Source organism: Ambystoma mexicanum, chromosome 2q (assembly GCF_040938575.1).
Source record: "Ambystoma mexicanum isolate Mex_15411 chromosome 2q, UKY_AmexF1_1, whole genome shotgun sequence".
NCBI classification, from domain to species: domain Eukaryota; kingdom Metazoa; phylum Chordata; class Amphibia; order Caudata; family Ambystomatidae; genus Ambystoma; species Ambystoma mexicanum.
This window is the reverse complement of record NC_090924.1, coordinates 127,011,940-127,026,246: the sequence shown is the minus strand read 5'-3', so window position 1 is coordinate 127,026,246 and position 14,307 is coordinate 127,011,940. Positions and strand designations below refer to the sequence as shown.

General features: G+C 47.3%; 11 non-coding genes across 11 annotated transcripts; all 11 read right to left on the bottom strand.

Moving 5' to 3' along the window:
- Nucleotides 1-1,000: 1,000 nt before the first annotated feature.
- TRNAS-UGA (transfer RNA serine (anticodon UGA)) lies at nt 1,001-1,072 on the bottom strand. The gene has a single exon. It is a non-coding gene; the product is annotated as a tRNA-Ser (tRNA).
- Nucleotides 1,073-2,387: 1,315 nt separating this feature from the next.
- Nucleotides 2,388-2,460, bottom strand: TRNAV-CAC (transfer RNA valine (anticodon CAC)). The gene has a single exon. It is a non-coding gene; the product is annotated as a tRNA-Val (tRNA).
- A 420-nt stretch (nt 2,461-2,880) lies between these two features.
- Nucleotides 2,881-2,952, bottom strand: TRNAP-UGG (transfer RNA proline (anticodon UGG)). Its single transcript has one exon. It is a non-coding gene; the product is annotated as a tRNA-Pro (tRNA).
- A 1,333-nt stretch (nt 2,953-4,285) lies between these two features.
- Nucleotides 4,286-4,358, bottom strand: TRNAV-CAC (transfer RNA valine (anticodon CAC)). Its single transcript has one exon. It is a non-coding gene; the product is annotated as a tRNA-Val (tRNA).
- A 420-nt stretch (nt 4,359-4,778) lies between these two features.
- On the bottom strand, nt 4,779-4,850 carry TRNAP-UGG (transfer RNA proline (anticodon UGG)). The gene has a single exon. It is a non-coding gene; the product is annotated as a tRNA-Pro (tRNA).
- Nucleotides 4,851-6,658: 1,808 nt separating this feature from the next.
- On the bottom strand, nt 6,659-6,730 carry TRNAP-UGG (transfer RNA proline (anticodon UGG)). Its single transcript has one exon. It is a non-coding gene; the product is annotated as a tRNA-Pro (tRNA).
- A 1,325-nt stretch (nt 6,731-8,055) lies between these two features.
- Nucleotides 8,056-8,128, bottom strand: TRNAV-CAC (transfer RNA valine (anticodon CAC)). The gene has a single exon. It is a non-coding gene; the product is annotated as a tRNA-Val (tRNA).
- A 420-nt stretch (nt 8,129-8,548) lies between these two features.
- On the bottom strand, nt 8,549-8,620 carry TRNAP-UGG (transfer RNA proline (anticodon UGG)). Its single transcript has one exon. It is a non-coding gene; the product is annotated as a tRNA-Pro (tRNA).
- A 1,808-nt stretch (nt 8,621-10,428) lies between these two features.
- Nucleotides 10,429-10,500, bottom strand: TRNAP-UGG (transfer RNA proline (anticodon UGG)). The gene has a single exon. It is a non-coding gene; the product is annotated as a tRNA-Pro (tRNA).
- A 1,811-nt stretch (nt 10,501-12,311) lies between these two features.
- Nucleotides 12,312-12,383, bottom strand: TRNAP-UGG (transfer RNA proline (anticodon UGG)). The gene has a single exon. It is a non-coding gene; the product is annotated as a tRNA-Pro (tRNA).
- A 1,808-nt stretch (nt 12,384-14,191) lies between these two features.
- On the bottom strand, nt 14,192-14,263 carry TRNAP-UGG (transfer RNA proline (anticodon UGG)). Its single transcript has one exon. It is a non-coding gene; the product is annotated as a tRNA-Pro (tRNA).
- Nucleotides 14,264-14,307: the final 44 nt, after the last annotated feature.

Below are 14,307 nucleotides of genomic sequence, written 5' to 3'. Positions count from 1 at the left end.
CCTCCCGCCAGCTCTGCTTTCAGGAAGTTCAGCAGAAGCAGTCCAACTTCTGTTCCCACTTCAGAGGAAAAGCTTTCTCGGGCCAGAGAAAGCCAGGGAATCACTGTACCGGCAAGTGCATTTCTTACAACTGGTAATCCCTCAGAACACAGAAATGAAGAAGCTGTATATGAAAATGTATTATTTCTTTGGTACACTAACCTATGTAACTAATATGGACCATTTCAGAGGACGGAGCGGACCCAACTGTGATCCCAGAGACCCAAATACCCAGCAGTAGGGAAAATAAATCCTCTCTGTGCTCTGCAACATTACATACACAAAATGCAAGCGCGTGCATTTTTTTATTGGCCCCATATACAGAATACATGTGAGGATGCTTGCCTTCCCAGTGTATTTCTCAAGCTCTTGAGAGCATATGCTATTTCCATGGGAACGCAAATAAGTTCATACTTTACATTTGTGTGTGACAAAAGGGGAAAAAAACTATTTTGTGTAAAATGCCAGCAGAGAGTGTTTCTGCCCGGTCTCGAACCGGGGACCTTTCGCGTGTGCGTGATAACCACTACACTACAGAAACAGCTGCTTGCTCACCTTTGTAGGGACTGGGAGAACAGGTGCAAAGGGCAGTGCAAGTGGACCTGCTTAAAGACTAATCAAATGCCTTGCGCCTGAAGCTCACACAATCCAGCCTAAAACATACGTCCTATCAAGCATGCGCACATATACAAGTATGCCAGCTGAGGGCCTATGCAGCGTACAGAGGGAAGGACATATTTCCACTTTGAGATCGGACGGCCAAAACTCACAAGCAAATCAAGGAATGTTACTGAGAGCTAACAGAGAACACAAAGTGCTTGTCGCAAGGACATGGCACGCAAAGAGGTTCAGGAAGTGAATTGTTCATCGACTACTGCTTACCGAGAAAACCAGAGAGTCTGTCCAATGAAAATAACATTGAAAAAACAAAAAAAAGGAGCTCAAGTTAACCACCTTGATTGGGCTCGTCCGGGATTTGAACCCGGGACCTCTCGCACTCAAAGCGAGAATCATACCCCTAGACCAACGAGCCACGGTCCTTTGAGCATTTGACGGAATTGTCCTCAGCGTTTGCACCCCCCTTAGGATTCGAGGCCAAGAATGCCTATTCCTGAAGTTTGTTCCTGCCGCTGAAAGCCTTGTCGGTGTATGAGCCAAATGAATGCCCCAGTCGGCACGCTCTGACTGTCTTCACAGGTCTCCTCCTCATCCCGAAGGTTGGTGGCCCATTGACATCAGGGTGGAAGGTGCTTGCGATACACTGTTCCTTCCTTCCTTCCTTCCTTCCTTTATTCCTCTTATGCTGTTTATGTAATAAGAGGGGACGATACACAGAAGAGAGAAAGTGGCCCAACACACTAGACTAGCAGTCTTCTGATCAATCTGCAGCTGGCAAGGTGGGGGAGAGCCTTTATTTTGCACCTGCTGGGATCTGCATTGGCAGAAGCTCTGAGGGCTGGGCCTTTCCTTTTGCCTGTAAAAACAAAAAGCAGCCCTCCTCCCTCCAGCCCTGAGAGCATGGGCGTGACACTGGAAAAAGCAGCATCTCCCCTTTGGTAAAGATGACCATTGCACAGCTGCTCACTCAGAGCTCGATCGTGCTCGATCAGGCGAGATATATTTAGGTCACCAGCAAAGTCTGTTCTCTTTTCTTGCGTAGGGTGAGCATTCACAGAGCCCAGCTTCGTTGACAAGAGTGCAAAAGGTGTATACTAAAAGCTTTCTGCTTTACTTGAGCGCCATGGCCGTTATTATATTTTGGCTGCTCCAAGCAATCTCTGTCCAGCCGATGCAAATTTCCAGCTCAAATTTTCCCAGCACTCAAAAAGTCCCTCCTCCCGCCAGCTCTGCTTTCAGGAAGTTCAGCAGAAGCAGTCCAACTTCTGTTCCCACTTCAGAGGAAAAGCTTTCTCGGGCCAGAGAAAGCCAGGGAATCACTGTACTGGCAAGTGCATTTCTTACAACTGGTAATCCCTCAGAACACAGAAATGAAGAAGCTGTATATGAAAATGTATTATTTCTTTGGTACACTAACCTATGTAACTAATATGGACCATTTCAGAGGACGGAGCGGACCCAACTGTGATCCCAGAGACCCAAATACCCAGCAGTAGGGAAAATAAATCCTCTCTGTGCTCTGCAACATTACATACACAAAATGCAAGCGCGTGCATTTTTTTATTGGCCCCATATACAGAATACATGTGAGGATGCTTGCCTTCCCAGTGTATTTCTCAAGCTCTTGAGAGCATATGCTATTTCCATGAGAAAGCAAATAAGTTCATACTTTACATTTGTGTGTGACAAAAGGGGAAAAAAACTATTTTGTGTAAAATGCCAGCAGAGAGTGTTTCTGCCCGGTCTCGAACCGGGGACCTTTCGCGTGTGAGGCGAACGTGATAACCACTACACTACAGAAACAGCTGCTTGCTCACCTTTGTAGGGACTGGGAGAACAGGTGCAAAGGGCAGTGCAAGTGGACCTGCTTAAAGACTAATCAAATGCCTTGCGCCTGAAGCTCACACAATCCAGCCTAAAACATACGTCTTATCAAGCATGCGCACATATACAAGTATGCCAGCTGAGGGCCTATGCAGCGTACAGAGGGAAGGACATATTTCCACTTTGAGATCGGACGGCCAAAACTCACAAGCAAATCAAGGAATGTTACTGAGAGCTAACAGAGAACACAAAGTGCTTGTCGCAAGGACATGGCACGCAAAGAGGTTCAGGAAGTGAATTGTTCATCGACTACTGCTTACCGAGAAAACCAGAGAGTCTGTCCAATGAAAATAACATTGAAAAAACAAAAAAAAGGAGCTCAAGTTAACCACCTTGATTGGGCTCGTCCGGGATTTGAACCCGGGACCTCTCGCACCCAAAGCGAGAATCATACCCCTAGACCAACGAGCCACGGTCCTTTGAGCATTTGACGGAATTGTCCTCAGCGTTTGCACCCCCCTTAGGATTCGAGGCCAAGAATGCCTTTTCCTGAAGTTTGTTCCTGCCGCTGAAAGCCTTGTCGGTGTATGAGCCAAATGAATGCCCCAGTCGGCACGCTCTGACTGTCTTCACAGGTCTCCTCCTCATCCCGAAGGTTGGTGGCCCATTGACATCAGGGTGGAAGGTGCTTGCGATACACTGTTCCTTCCTTCCTTCCTTCCTTCCTTCCTTCCTTTATTCCTCTTATGCTGTTTATGTAATAAGAGGGGACGATACACAGAAGAGAGAAAGTGGCCCAACACACTAGACTAGCAGTCTTCTGATCAATCTGCAGCTGGCAAGGTGGGGGAGAGCCTTTATTTTGCACCTGCTGGGATCTGCATTGGCAGAAGCTCTGAGGGCTGGGCCTTTCCTTTTGCCTGTAAAAACAAAAAGCAGCCCTCCTCCCTCCAGCCCTGAGAGCATGGGCGTGACACTGGAAAAAGCAGCATCTCCCCTTTGGTAAAGATGACCATTGCACAGCTGCTCACTCAGAGCTCGATCGTGCTCGATCAGGCTCGATCAGGCGAGATATATTTAGGTCACCAGCAAAGTCTGTTCTCTTTTCTTGCGTAGGGTGAGCATTCACAGAGCCCAGCTTCGTTGACAAGAGTGCAAAAGGTGTATACTAAAAGCTTTCTGCTTTACTTGAGCGCCATGGCCGTTATTATATTTTGGCTGCTCCAAGCAATCTCTGTCCAGCCGATGCAAATTTCCAGCTCAAATTTTCCCAGCACTCAAAAAGTCCCTCCTCCCGCCAGCTCTGCTTTCAGGAAGTTCAGCAGAAGCAGTCCAACTTCTGTTCCCACTTCAGAGGAAAAGCTTTCTCGGGCCAGAGAAAGCCAGGGAATCACTGTACCGGCAAGTGCATTTCTTACAACTGGTAATCCCTCAGAACACAGAAATGAAGAAGCTGTATATGAAAATGTATTATTTCTTTGGTACACTAACCTATGTAACTAATATGGACCATTTCAGAGGACGGAGCGGACCCAACTGTGATCCCAGAGACCCAAATACCCAGCAGTAGGGAAAATAAATCCTCTCTGTGCTCTGCAACATTACATACACAAAATGCAAGCGCGTGCATTTTTTTATTGGCCCCATATACAGAATACATGTGAGGATGCTTGCCTTCCCAGTGTATTTCTCAAGCTCTTGAGAGCATATGCTATTTCCATGGGAACGCAAATAAGTTCATACTTTACATTTGTGTGTGACAAAAGGGGAAAAAAACTATTTTGTGTAAAATGCCAGCAGAGAGTGTTTCTGCCCGGTCTCGAACCGGGGACCTTTCGCGTGTGAGGCGAACGTGATAACCACTACACTACAGAAACAGCTGCTTGCTCACCTTTGTAGGGACTGGGAGAACAGGTGCAAAGGGCAGTGCAAGTGGACCTGCTTAAAGACTAATCAAATGCCTTGCGCCTGAAGCTCACACAATCCAGCCTAAAACATACGTCCTATCAAGCATGCGCACATATACAAGTATGCCAGCTGAGGGCCTATGCAGCGTACAGAGGGAAGGACATATTTCCACTTTGAGATCGGACGGCCAAAACTCACAAGCAAATCAAGGAATGTTACTGAGAGCTAACAGAGAACACAAAGTGCTTGTCGCAAGGACATGGCACGCAAAGAGGTTCAGGAAGTGAATTGTTCATCGACTACTGCTTACCGAGAAAACCAGAGAGTCTGTCCAATGAAAATAACATTGAAAAAACAAAAAAAAGGAGCTCAAGTTAACCACCTTGATTGGGCTCGTCCGGGATTTGAACCCGGGACCTCTCGCACCCAAAGCGAGAATCATACCCCTAGACCAACGAGCCACGGTCCTTTGAGCATTTGACGGAATTGTCCTCAGCGTTTGCACCCCCCTTAGGATTCGAGGCCAAGAATGCCTATTCCTGAAGTTTGTTCCTGCCGCTGAAAGCCTTGTCGGTGTATGAGCCAAATGAATGCCCCAGTCGGCACGCTCTGACTGTCTTCACAGGTCTCCTCCTCATCCCGAAGGTTGGTGGCCCATTGACATCAGGGTGGAAGGTGCTTGCGATACACTGTTCCTTCCTTCCTTCCTTCCTTCCTTTATTCCTCTTATGCTGTTTATGTAATAAGAGGGGACGATACACAGAAGAGAGAAAGTGGCCCAACACACTAGACTAGCAGTCTTCTGATCAATCTGCAGCTGGCAAGGTGGGGGAGAGCCTTTATTTTGCACCTGCTGGGATCTGCATTGGCAGAAGCTCTGAGGGCTGGGCCTTTCCTTTTGCCTGTAAAAACAAAAAGCAGCCCTCCTCCCTCCAGCCCTGAGAGCATGGGCGTGACACTGGAAAAAGCAGCATCTCCCCTTTGGTAAAGATGACCATTGCACAGCTGCTCACTCAGAGCTCGATCGTGCTCGATCAGGCGAGATATATTTAGGTCACCAGCAAAGTCTGTTCTCTTTTCTTGCGTAGGGTGAGCATTCACAGAGCCCAGCTTCGTTGACAAGAGTGCAAAAGGTGTATACTAAAAGCTTTCTGCTTTACTTGAGCGCCATGGCCGTTATTATATTTTGGCTGCTCCAAGCAATCTCTGTCCAGCCGATGCAAATTTCCAGCTCAAATTTTCCCAGCACTCAAAAAGTCCCTCCTCCCTCCAGCTCTGCTTTCAGGAAGTTCAGCAGAAGCAGTCCAACTTCTGTTCCCACTTCAGAGGAAAAGCTTTCTCGGGCCAGAGAAAGCCAGGGAATCACTGTACCGGCAAGTGCATTTCTTACAACTGGTAATCCCTCAGAACACAGAAATGAAGAAGCTGTATATGAAAATGTATTATTTCTTTGGTACACTAACCTATGTAACTAATATGGACCATTTCAGAGGACGGAGCGGACCCAACTGTGATCCCAGAGACCCAAATACCCAGCAGTAGGGAAAATAAATCCTCTCTGTGCTCTGCAACATTACATACACAAAATGCAAGCGCGTGCATTTTTTTATTGGCCCCATATACAGAATACATGTGAGGATGCTTGCCTTCCCAGTGTATTTCTCAAGCTCTTGAGAGCATATGCTATTTCCATGAGAACGCAAATAAGTTCATACTTTACATTTGTGTGTGACAAAAGGGGAAAAAAACTATTTTGTGTAAAATGCCAGCAGAGAGTGTTTCTGCCCGGTCTCGAACCGGGGACCTTTCGCGTGTGAGGCGACCGTGATAACCACTACACTACAGAAACAGCTGCTTGCTCACCTTTGTAGGGACTGGGAGAACAGGTGCAAAGGGCAGTGCAAGTGGACCTGCTTAAAGACTAATCAAATGCCTTGCGCCTGAAGCTCACACAATCCAGCCTAAAACATACGTCCTATCAAGCATGCGCACATATACAAGTATGCCAGCTGAGGGCCTATGCAGCGTACAGAGGGAAGGACATATTTCCACTTTGAGATCGGACGGCCAAAACTCACAAGCAAATCAAGGAATGTTACTGAGAGCTAACAGAGAACACAAAGTGCTTGTCGCAAGGACATGGCACGCAAAGAGGTTCAGGAAGTGAATTGTTCATCGACTACTGCTTACCGAGAAAACCAGAGAGTCTGTCCAATGAAAATAACATTGAAAAAACAAAAAAAAGGAGCTCAAGTTAACCACCTTGATTGGGCTCGTCCGGGATTTGAACCCGGGACCTCTCGCACCCAAAGCGAGAATCATACCCCTAGACCAACGAGCCACGGTCCTTTGAGCATTTGACGGAATTGTCCTCAGCGTTTGCACCCCCCTTAGGATTCGAGGCCAAGAATGCCTTTTCCTGAAGTTTGTTCCTGCCGCTGAAAGCCTTGTCGGTGTATGAGCCAAATGAATGCCCCAGTCGGCACGCTCTGACTGTCTTCACAGGTCTCCTCCTCATCCCGAAGGTTGGTGGCCCATTGACATCAGGGTGGAAGGTGCTTGCGATACACTGTTCCTTCCTTCCTTCCTTCCTTCCTTTATTCCTCTTATGCTGTTTATGTAATAAGAGGGGACGATACACAGAAGAGAGAAAGTGGCCCAACACACTAGACTAGCAGTCTTCTGATCAATCTGCAGCTGGCAAGGTGGGGGAGAGCCTTTATTTTGCACCTGCTGGGATCTGCATTGGCAGAAGCTCTGAGGGCTGGGCCTTTCCTTTTGCCTGTAAAAACAAAAAGCAGCCCTCCTCCCTCCAGCCCTGAGAGCATGGGCGTGACACTGGAAAAAGCAGCATCTCCCCTTTGGTAAAGATGACCATTGCACAGCTGCTCACTCAGAGCTCGATCGTGCTCGATCAGGCTCGATCAGGCGAGATATATTTAGGTCACCAGCAAAGTCTGTTCTCTTTTCTTGCGTAGGGTGAGCATTCACAGAGCCCAGCTTCGTTGACAAGAGTGCAAAAGGTGTATACTAAAAGCTTTCTGCTTTACTTGAGCGCCATGCCCGTTATTATATTTTGGCTGCTCCAAGCAATCTCTGTCCAGCCGATGCAAATTTCCAGCTCAAATTTTCCCAGCACTCAAAAAGTCCCTCCTCCCGCCAGCTCTGCTTTCAGGAAGTTCAGCAGAAGCAGTCCAACTTCTGTTCCCACTTCAGAGGAAAAGCTTTCTCGGGCCAGAGAAAGCCAGGGAATCACTGTACCGGCAAGTGCATTTCTTACAACTGGTAATCCCTCAGAACACAGAAATGAAGAAGCTGTATATGAAAATGTATTATTTCTTTGGTACACTAACCTATGTAACTAATATGGACCATTTCAGAGGACGGAGCGGACCCAACTGTGATCCCAGAGACCCAAATACCCAGCAGTAGGGAAAATAAATCCTCTCTGTGCTCTGCAACATTACATACACAAAATGCAAGCGCGTGCATTTTTTTATTGGCCCCATATACAGAATACATGTGAGGATGCTTGCCTTCCCAGTGTATTTCTCAAGCTCTTGAGAGCATATGCTATTTCCATGGGAACGCAAATAAGTTCATACTTTACATTTGTGTGTGACAAAAGGGGAAAAAAACTATTTTGTGTAAAATGCCAGCAGAGAGTGTTTCTGCCCGGTCTCGAACCGGGGACCTTTCGCGTGTGAGGCAAACGTGATAACCACTACACTACAGAAACAGCTGCTTGCTCACCTTTGTAGGGACTGGGAGAACAGGTGCAAAGGGCAGTGCAAGTGGACCTGCTTAAAGACTAATCAAATGCCTTGCGCCTGAAGCTCACACAATCCAGCCTAAAACATACGTCCTATCAAGCATGCGCACATATACAAGTATGCCAGCTGAGGGCCTATGCAGCGTACAGAGGGAAGGACATATTTCCACTTTGAGATCGGACGGCCAAAACTCACAAGCAAATCAAGGAATGTTACTGAGAGCTAACAGAGAACACAAAGTGCTTGTCGCAAGGACATGGCACGCAAAGAGGTTCAGGAAGTGAATTGTTCATCGACTACTGCTTACCGAGAAAACCAGAGAGTCTGTCCAATGAAAATAACATTGAAAAAACAAAAAAAAGGAGCTCAAGTTAACCACCTTGATTGGGCTCGTCCGGGATTTGAACCCGGGACCTCTCGCACCCAAAGCGAGAATCATACCCCTAGACCAACGAGCCACGGTCCTTTGAGCATTTGACGGAATTGTCCTCAGCGTTTGCACCCCCCTTAGGATTCGAGGCCAAGAATGCCTTTTCCTGAAGTTTGTTCCTGCCGCTGAAAGCCTTGTCGGTGTATGAGCCAAATGAATGCCCCAGTCGGCACGCTCTGACTGTCTTCACAGGTCTCCTCCTCATCCCGAAGGTTGGTGGCCCATTGACATCAGGGTGGAAGGTGCTTGCGATACACTGTTCCTTCCTTCCTTCCTTCCTTCCTTTATTCCTCTTATGCTGTTTATGTAATAAGAGGGGACGATACACAGAAGAGAGAAAGTGGCCCAACACACTAGACTAGCAGTCTTCTGATCAATCTGCAGCTGGCAAGGTGGGGGAGAGCCTTTATTTTGCACCTGCTGGGATCTGCATTGGCAGAAGCTCTGAGGGCTGGGCCTTTCCTTTTGCCTGTAAAAACAAAAAGCAGCCCTCCTCCCTCCAGCCCTGAGAGCATGGGCGTGACACTGGAAAAAGCAGCATCTCCCCTTTGGTAAAGATGACCATTGCACAGCTGCTCACTCAGAGCTCGATCGTGCTCGATCAGGCGAGATATATTTAGGTCACCAGCAAAGTCTGTTCTCTTTTCTTGCGTAGGGTGAGCATTCACAGAGCCCAGCTTCGTTGACAAGAGTGCAAAAGGTGTATACTAAAAGCTTTCTGCTTTACTTGAGCGCCATGGCCGTTATTATATTTTGGCTGCTCCAAGCAATCTCTGTCCAGCCGATGCAAATTTCCAGCTCAAATTTTCCCAGCACTCAAAAAGTCCCTCCTCCCGCCAGCTCTGCTTTCAGGAAGTTCAGCAGAAGCAGTCCAACTTCTGTTCCCACTTCAGAGGAAAAGCTTTCTCGGGCCAGAGAAAGCCAGGGAATCACTGTACCGGCAAGTGCATTTCTTACAACTGGTAATCCCTCAGAACACAGAAATGAAGAAGCTGTATATGAAAATGTATTATTTCTTTGGTACACTAACCTATGTAACTAATATGGACCATTTCAGAGGACGGAGCGGACCCAACTGTGATCCCAGAGACCCAAATACCCAGCAGTAGGGAAAATAAATCCTCTCTGTGCTCTGCAACATTACATACACAAAATGCAAGCGCGTGCATTTTTTTATTGGCCCCATATACAGAATACATGTGAGGATGCTTGCCTTCCCAGTGTATTTCTCAAGCTCTTGAGAGCATATGCTATTTCCATGGGAACGCAAATAAGTTCATACTTTACATTTGTGTGTGACAAAAGGGGAAAAAAACTATTTTGTGTAAAATGCCAGCAGAGAGTGTTTCTGCCCGGTCTCGAACCGGGGACCTTTCGCGTGTGAGGCAAACGTGATAACCACTACACTATAGAAACAGCTGCTTGCTCACCTTTGTAGGGACTGGGAGAACAGGTGCAAAGGGCAGTGCAAGTGGACCTGCTTAAAGACTAATCAAATGCCTTGCGCCTGAAGCTCACACAATCCAGCCTAAAACATACGTCCTATCAAGCATGCGCACATATACAAGTATGCCAGCTGAGGGCCTATGCAGCGTACAGAGGGAAGGACATATTTCCACTTTGAGATCGGACGGCCAAAACTCACAAGCAAATCAAGGAATGTTACTGAGAGCTAACAGAGAACACAAAGTGCTTGTCGCAAGGACATGGCACGCAAAGAGGTTCAGGAAGTGAATTGTTCATCGACTACTGCTTACCGAGAAAACCAGAGAGTCTGTCCAATGAAAATAACATTGAAAAAACAAAAAAAAGGAGCTCAAGTTAACCACCTTGATTGGGCTCGTCCGGGATTTGAACCCGGGACCTCTCGCACCCAAAGCGAGAATCATACCCCTAGACCAACGAGCCACGGTCCTTTGAGCATTTGACGGAATTGTCCTCAGCGTTTGCACCCCCCTTAGGATTCGAGGCCAAGAATGCCTTTTCCTGAAGTTTGTTCCTGCCGCTGAAAGCCTTGTCGGTGTATGAGCCAAATGAATGCCCCAGTCGGCACGCTCTGACTGTCTTCACAGGTCTCCTCCTCATCCCGAAGGTTGGTGGCCCATTGACATCAGGGTGGAAGGTGCTTGCGATACACTGTTCCTTCCTTCCTTCCTTCCTTCCTTTATTCCTCTTATGCTGTTTATGTAATAAGAGGGGACGATACACAGAAGAGAGAAAGTGGCCCAACACACTAGACTAGCAGTCTTCTGATCAATCTGCAGCTGGCAAGGTGGGGGAGAGCCTTTATTTTGCACCTGCTGGGATCTGCATTGGCAGAAGCTCTGAGGGCTGGGCCTTTCCTTTTGCCTGTAAAAACAAAAAGCAGCCCTCCTCCCTCCAGCCCTGAGAGCATGGGCGTGACACTGGAAAAAGCAGCATCTCCCCTTTGGTAAAGATGACCATTGCACAGCTGCTCACTCAGAGCTCGATCGTGCTCGATCAGGCTCGATCAGGCGAGATATATTTAGGTCACCAGCAAAGTCTGTTCTCTTTTCTTGCGTAGGGTGAGCATTCACAGAGCCCAGCTTCGTTGACAAGAGTGCAAAAGGTGTATACTAAAAGCTTTCTGCTTTACTTGAGCGCCATGGCCGTTATTATATTTTGGCTGCTCCAAGCAATCTCTGTCCAGCCGATGCAAATTTCCAGCTCAAATTTTCCCAGCACTCAAAAAGTCCCTCCTCCCGCCAGCTCTGCTTTCAGGAAGTTCAGCAGAAGCAGTCCAACTTCTGTTCCCACTTCAGAGGAAAAGCTTTCTCGGGCCAGAGAAAGCCAGGGAATCACTGTACCGGCAAGTGCATTTCTTACAACTGGTAATCCCTCAGAACACAGAAATGAAGAAGCTGTATATGAAAATGTATTATTTCTTTGGTACACTAACCTATGTAACTAATATGGACCATTTCAGAGGACGGAGCGGACCCAACTGTGATCCCAGAGACCCAAATACCCAGCAGTAGGGAAAATAAATCCTCTCTGTGCTCTGCAACATTACATACACAAAATGCAAGCGCGTGCATTTTTTTATTGGCCCCATATACAGAATACATGTGAGGATGCTTGCCTTCCCAGTGTATTTCTCAAGCTCTTGAGAGCATATGCTATTTCCATGGGAACGCAAATAAGTTCATACTTTACATTTGTGTGTGACAAAAGGGGAAAAAAACTATTTTGTGTAAAATGCCAGCAGAGAGTGTTTCTGCCCGGTCTCGAACCGGGGACCTTTCGCGTGTGCGTGATAACCACTACACTACAGAAACAGCTGCTTGCTCACCTTTGTAGGGACTGGGAGAACAGGTGCAAAGGGCAGTGCAAGTGGACCTGCTTAAAGACTAATCAAATGCCTTGCGCCTGAAGCTCACACAATCCAGCCTAAAACATACGTCCTATCAAGCATGCGCACATATACAAGTATGCCAGCTGAGGGCCTATGCAGCGTACAGAGGGAAGGACATATTTCCACTTTGAGATCGGACGGCCAAAACTCACAAGCAAATCAAGGAATGTTACTGAGAGCTAACAGAGAACACAAAGTGCTTGTCGCAAGGACATGGCACGCAAAGAGGTTCAGGAAGTGAATTGTTCATCGACTACTGCTTACCGAGAAAACCAGAGAGTCTGTCCAATGAAAATAACATTGAAAAAACAAAAAAAAGGAGCTCAAGTTAACCACCTTGATTGGGCTCGTCCGGGATTTGAACCCGGGACCTCTCGCACCCAAAGCGAGAATCATACCCCTAGACCAACGAGCCACGGTCCTTTGAGCATTTGACGGAATTGTCCTCAGCGTTTGCACCCCCCTTAGGATTCGAGGCCAAGAATGCCTATTCCTGAAGTTTGTTCCTGCCGCTGAAAGCCTTGTCGGTGTATGAGCCAAATGAATGCCCCAGTCGGCACGCTCTGACTGTCTTCACAGGTCTCCTCCTCATCCCGAAGGTTGGTGGCCCATTGACATCAGGGTGGAAGGTGCTTGCGATACACTGTTCCTTCCTTCCTTCCTTCCTTCCTTTATTCCTCTTATGCTGTTTATGTAATAAGAGGGGACGATACACAGAAGAGAGAAAGTGGCCCAACACACTAGACTAGCAATCTTCTGATCAATCTGCAGCTGGCAAGGTGGGGGAGAGCCTTTATTTTGCACCTGCTGGGATCTGCATTGGCAGAAGCTCTGAGGGCTGGGCCTTTCCTTTTGCCTGTAAAAACAAAAAGCAGCCCTCCTCCCTCCAGCCCTGAGAGCATGGGCGTGACACTGGAAAAAGCAGCATCTCCCCTTTGGTAAAGATGACCATTGCACAGCTGCTCACTCAGAGCTCGATCGTGCTCGATCAGGCGAGATATATTTAGGTCACCAGCAAAGTCTGTTCTCTTTTCTTGCGTAGGGTGAGCATTCACAGAGCCCAGCTTCGTTGACAAGAGTGCAAAAGGTGTATACTAAAAGCTTTCTGCTTTACTTGAGCGCCATGGCCGTTATTATATTTTGGCTGCTCCAAGCAATCTCTGTCCAGCCGATGCAAATTTCCAGCTCAAATTTTCCCAGCACTCAAAAAGTCCCTCCTCCCTCCAGCTCTGCTTTCAGGAAGTTCAGCAGAAGCAGTCCAACTTCTGTTCCCACTTCAGAGGAAAAGCTTTCTCGGGCCAGAGAAAGCCAGGGAATCACTGTACCGGCAAGTGCATTTCTTACAACTGGTAATCCCTCAGAACACAGAAATGAAGAAGCTGTATATGAAAATGTATTATTTCTTTGGTACACTAACCTATGTAACTAATATGGACCATTTCAGAGGACGGAGCGGACCCAACTGTGATCCCAGAGACCCAAATACCCAGCAGTAGGGAAAATAAATCCTCTCTGTGCTCTGCAACATTACATACACAAAATGCAAGCGCGTGCATTTTTTTATTGGCCCCATATACAGAATACATGTGAGGATGCTTGCCTTCCCAGTGTATTTCTCAAGCTCTTGAGAGCATATGCTATTTCCATGAGAACGCAAATAAGTTCATACTTTACATTTGTGTGTGACAAAAGGGGAAAAAAACTATTTTGTGTAAAATGCCAGCAGAGAGTGTTTCTGCCCGGTCTCGAACCGGGGACCTTTCGCGTGTGAGGCGACCGTGATAACCACTACACTACAGAAACAGCTGCTTGCTCACCTTTGTAGGGACTGGGAGAACAGGTGCAAAGGGCAGTGCAAGTGGACCTGCTTAAAGACTAATCAAATGCCTTGCGCCTGAAGCTCACACAATCCAGCCTAAAACATACGTCCTATCAAGCATGCGCACATATACAAGTATGCCAGCTGAGGGCCTATGCAGCGTACAGAGGGAAGGACATATTTCCACTTTGAGATCGGACGGCCAAAACTCACAAGCAAATCAAGGAATGTTACTGAGAGCTAACAGAGAACACAAAGTGCTTGTCGCAAGGACATGGCACGCAAAGAGGTTCAGGAAGTGAATTGTTCATCGACTACTGCTTACCGAGAAAACCAGAGAGTCTGTCCAATGAAAATAACATTGAAAAAACAAAAAAAAGGAGCTCAAGTTAACCACCTTGATTGGGCTCGTCCGGGATTTGAACCCGGGACCTCTCGCACCCAAAGCGAGAATCATACCCCTAGACCAACGAGCCACGGTCCTTTGAGCATTTGACGGAATTGTCCTCAGCGTTTGCAC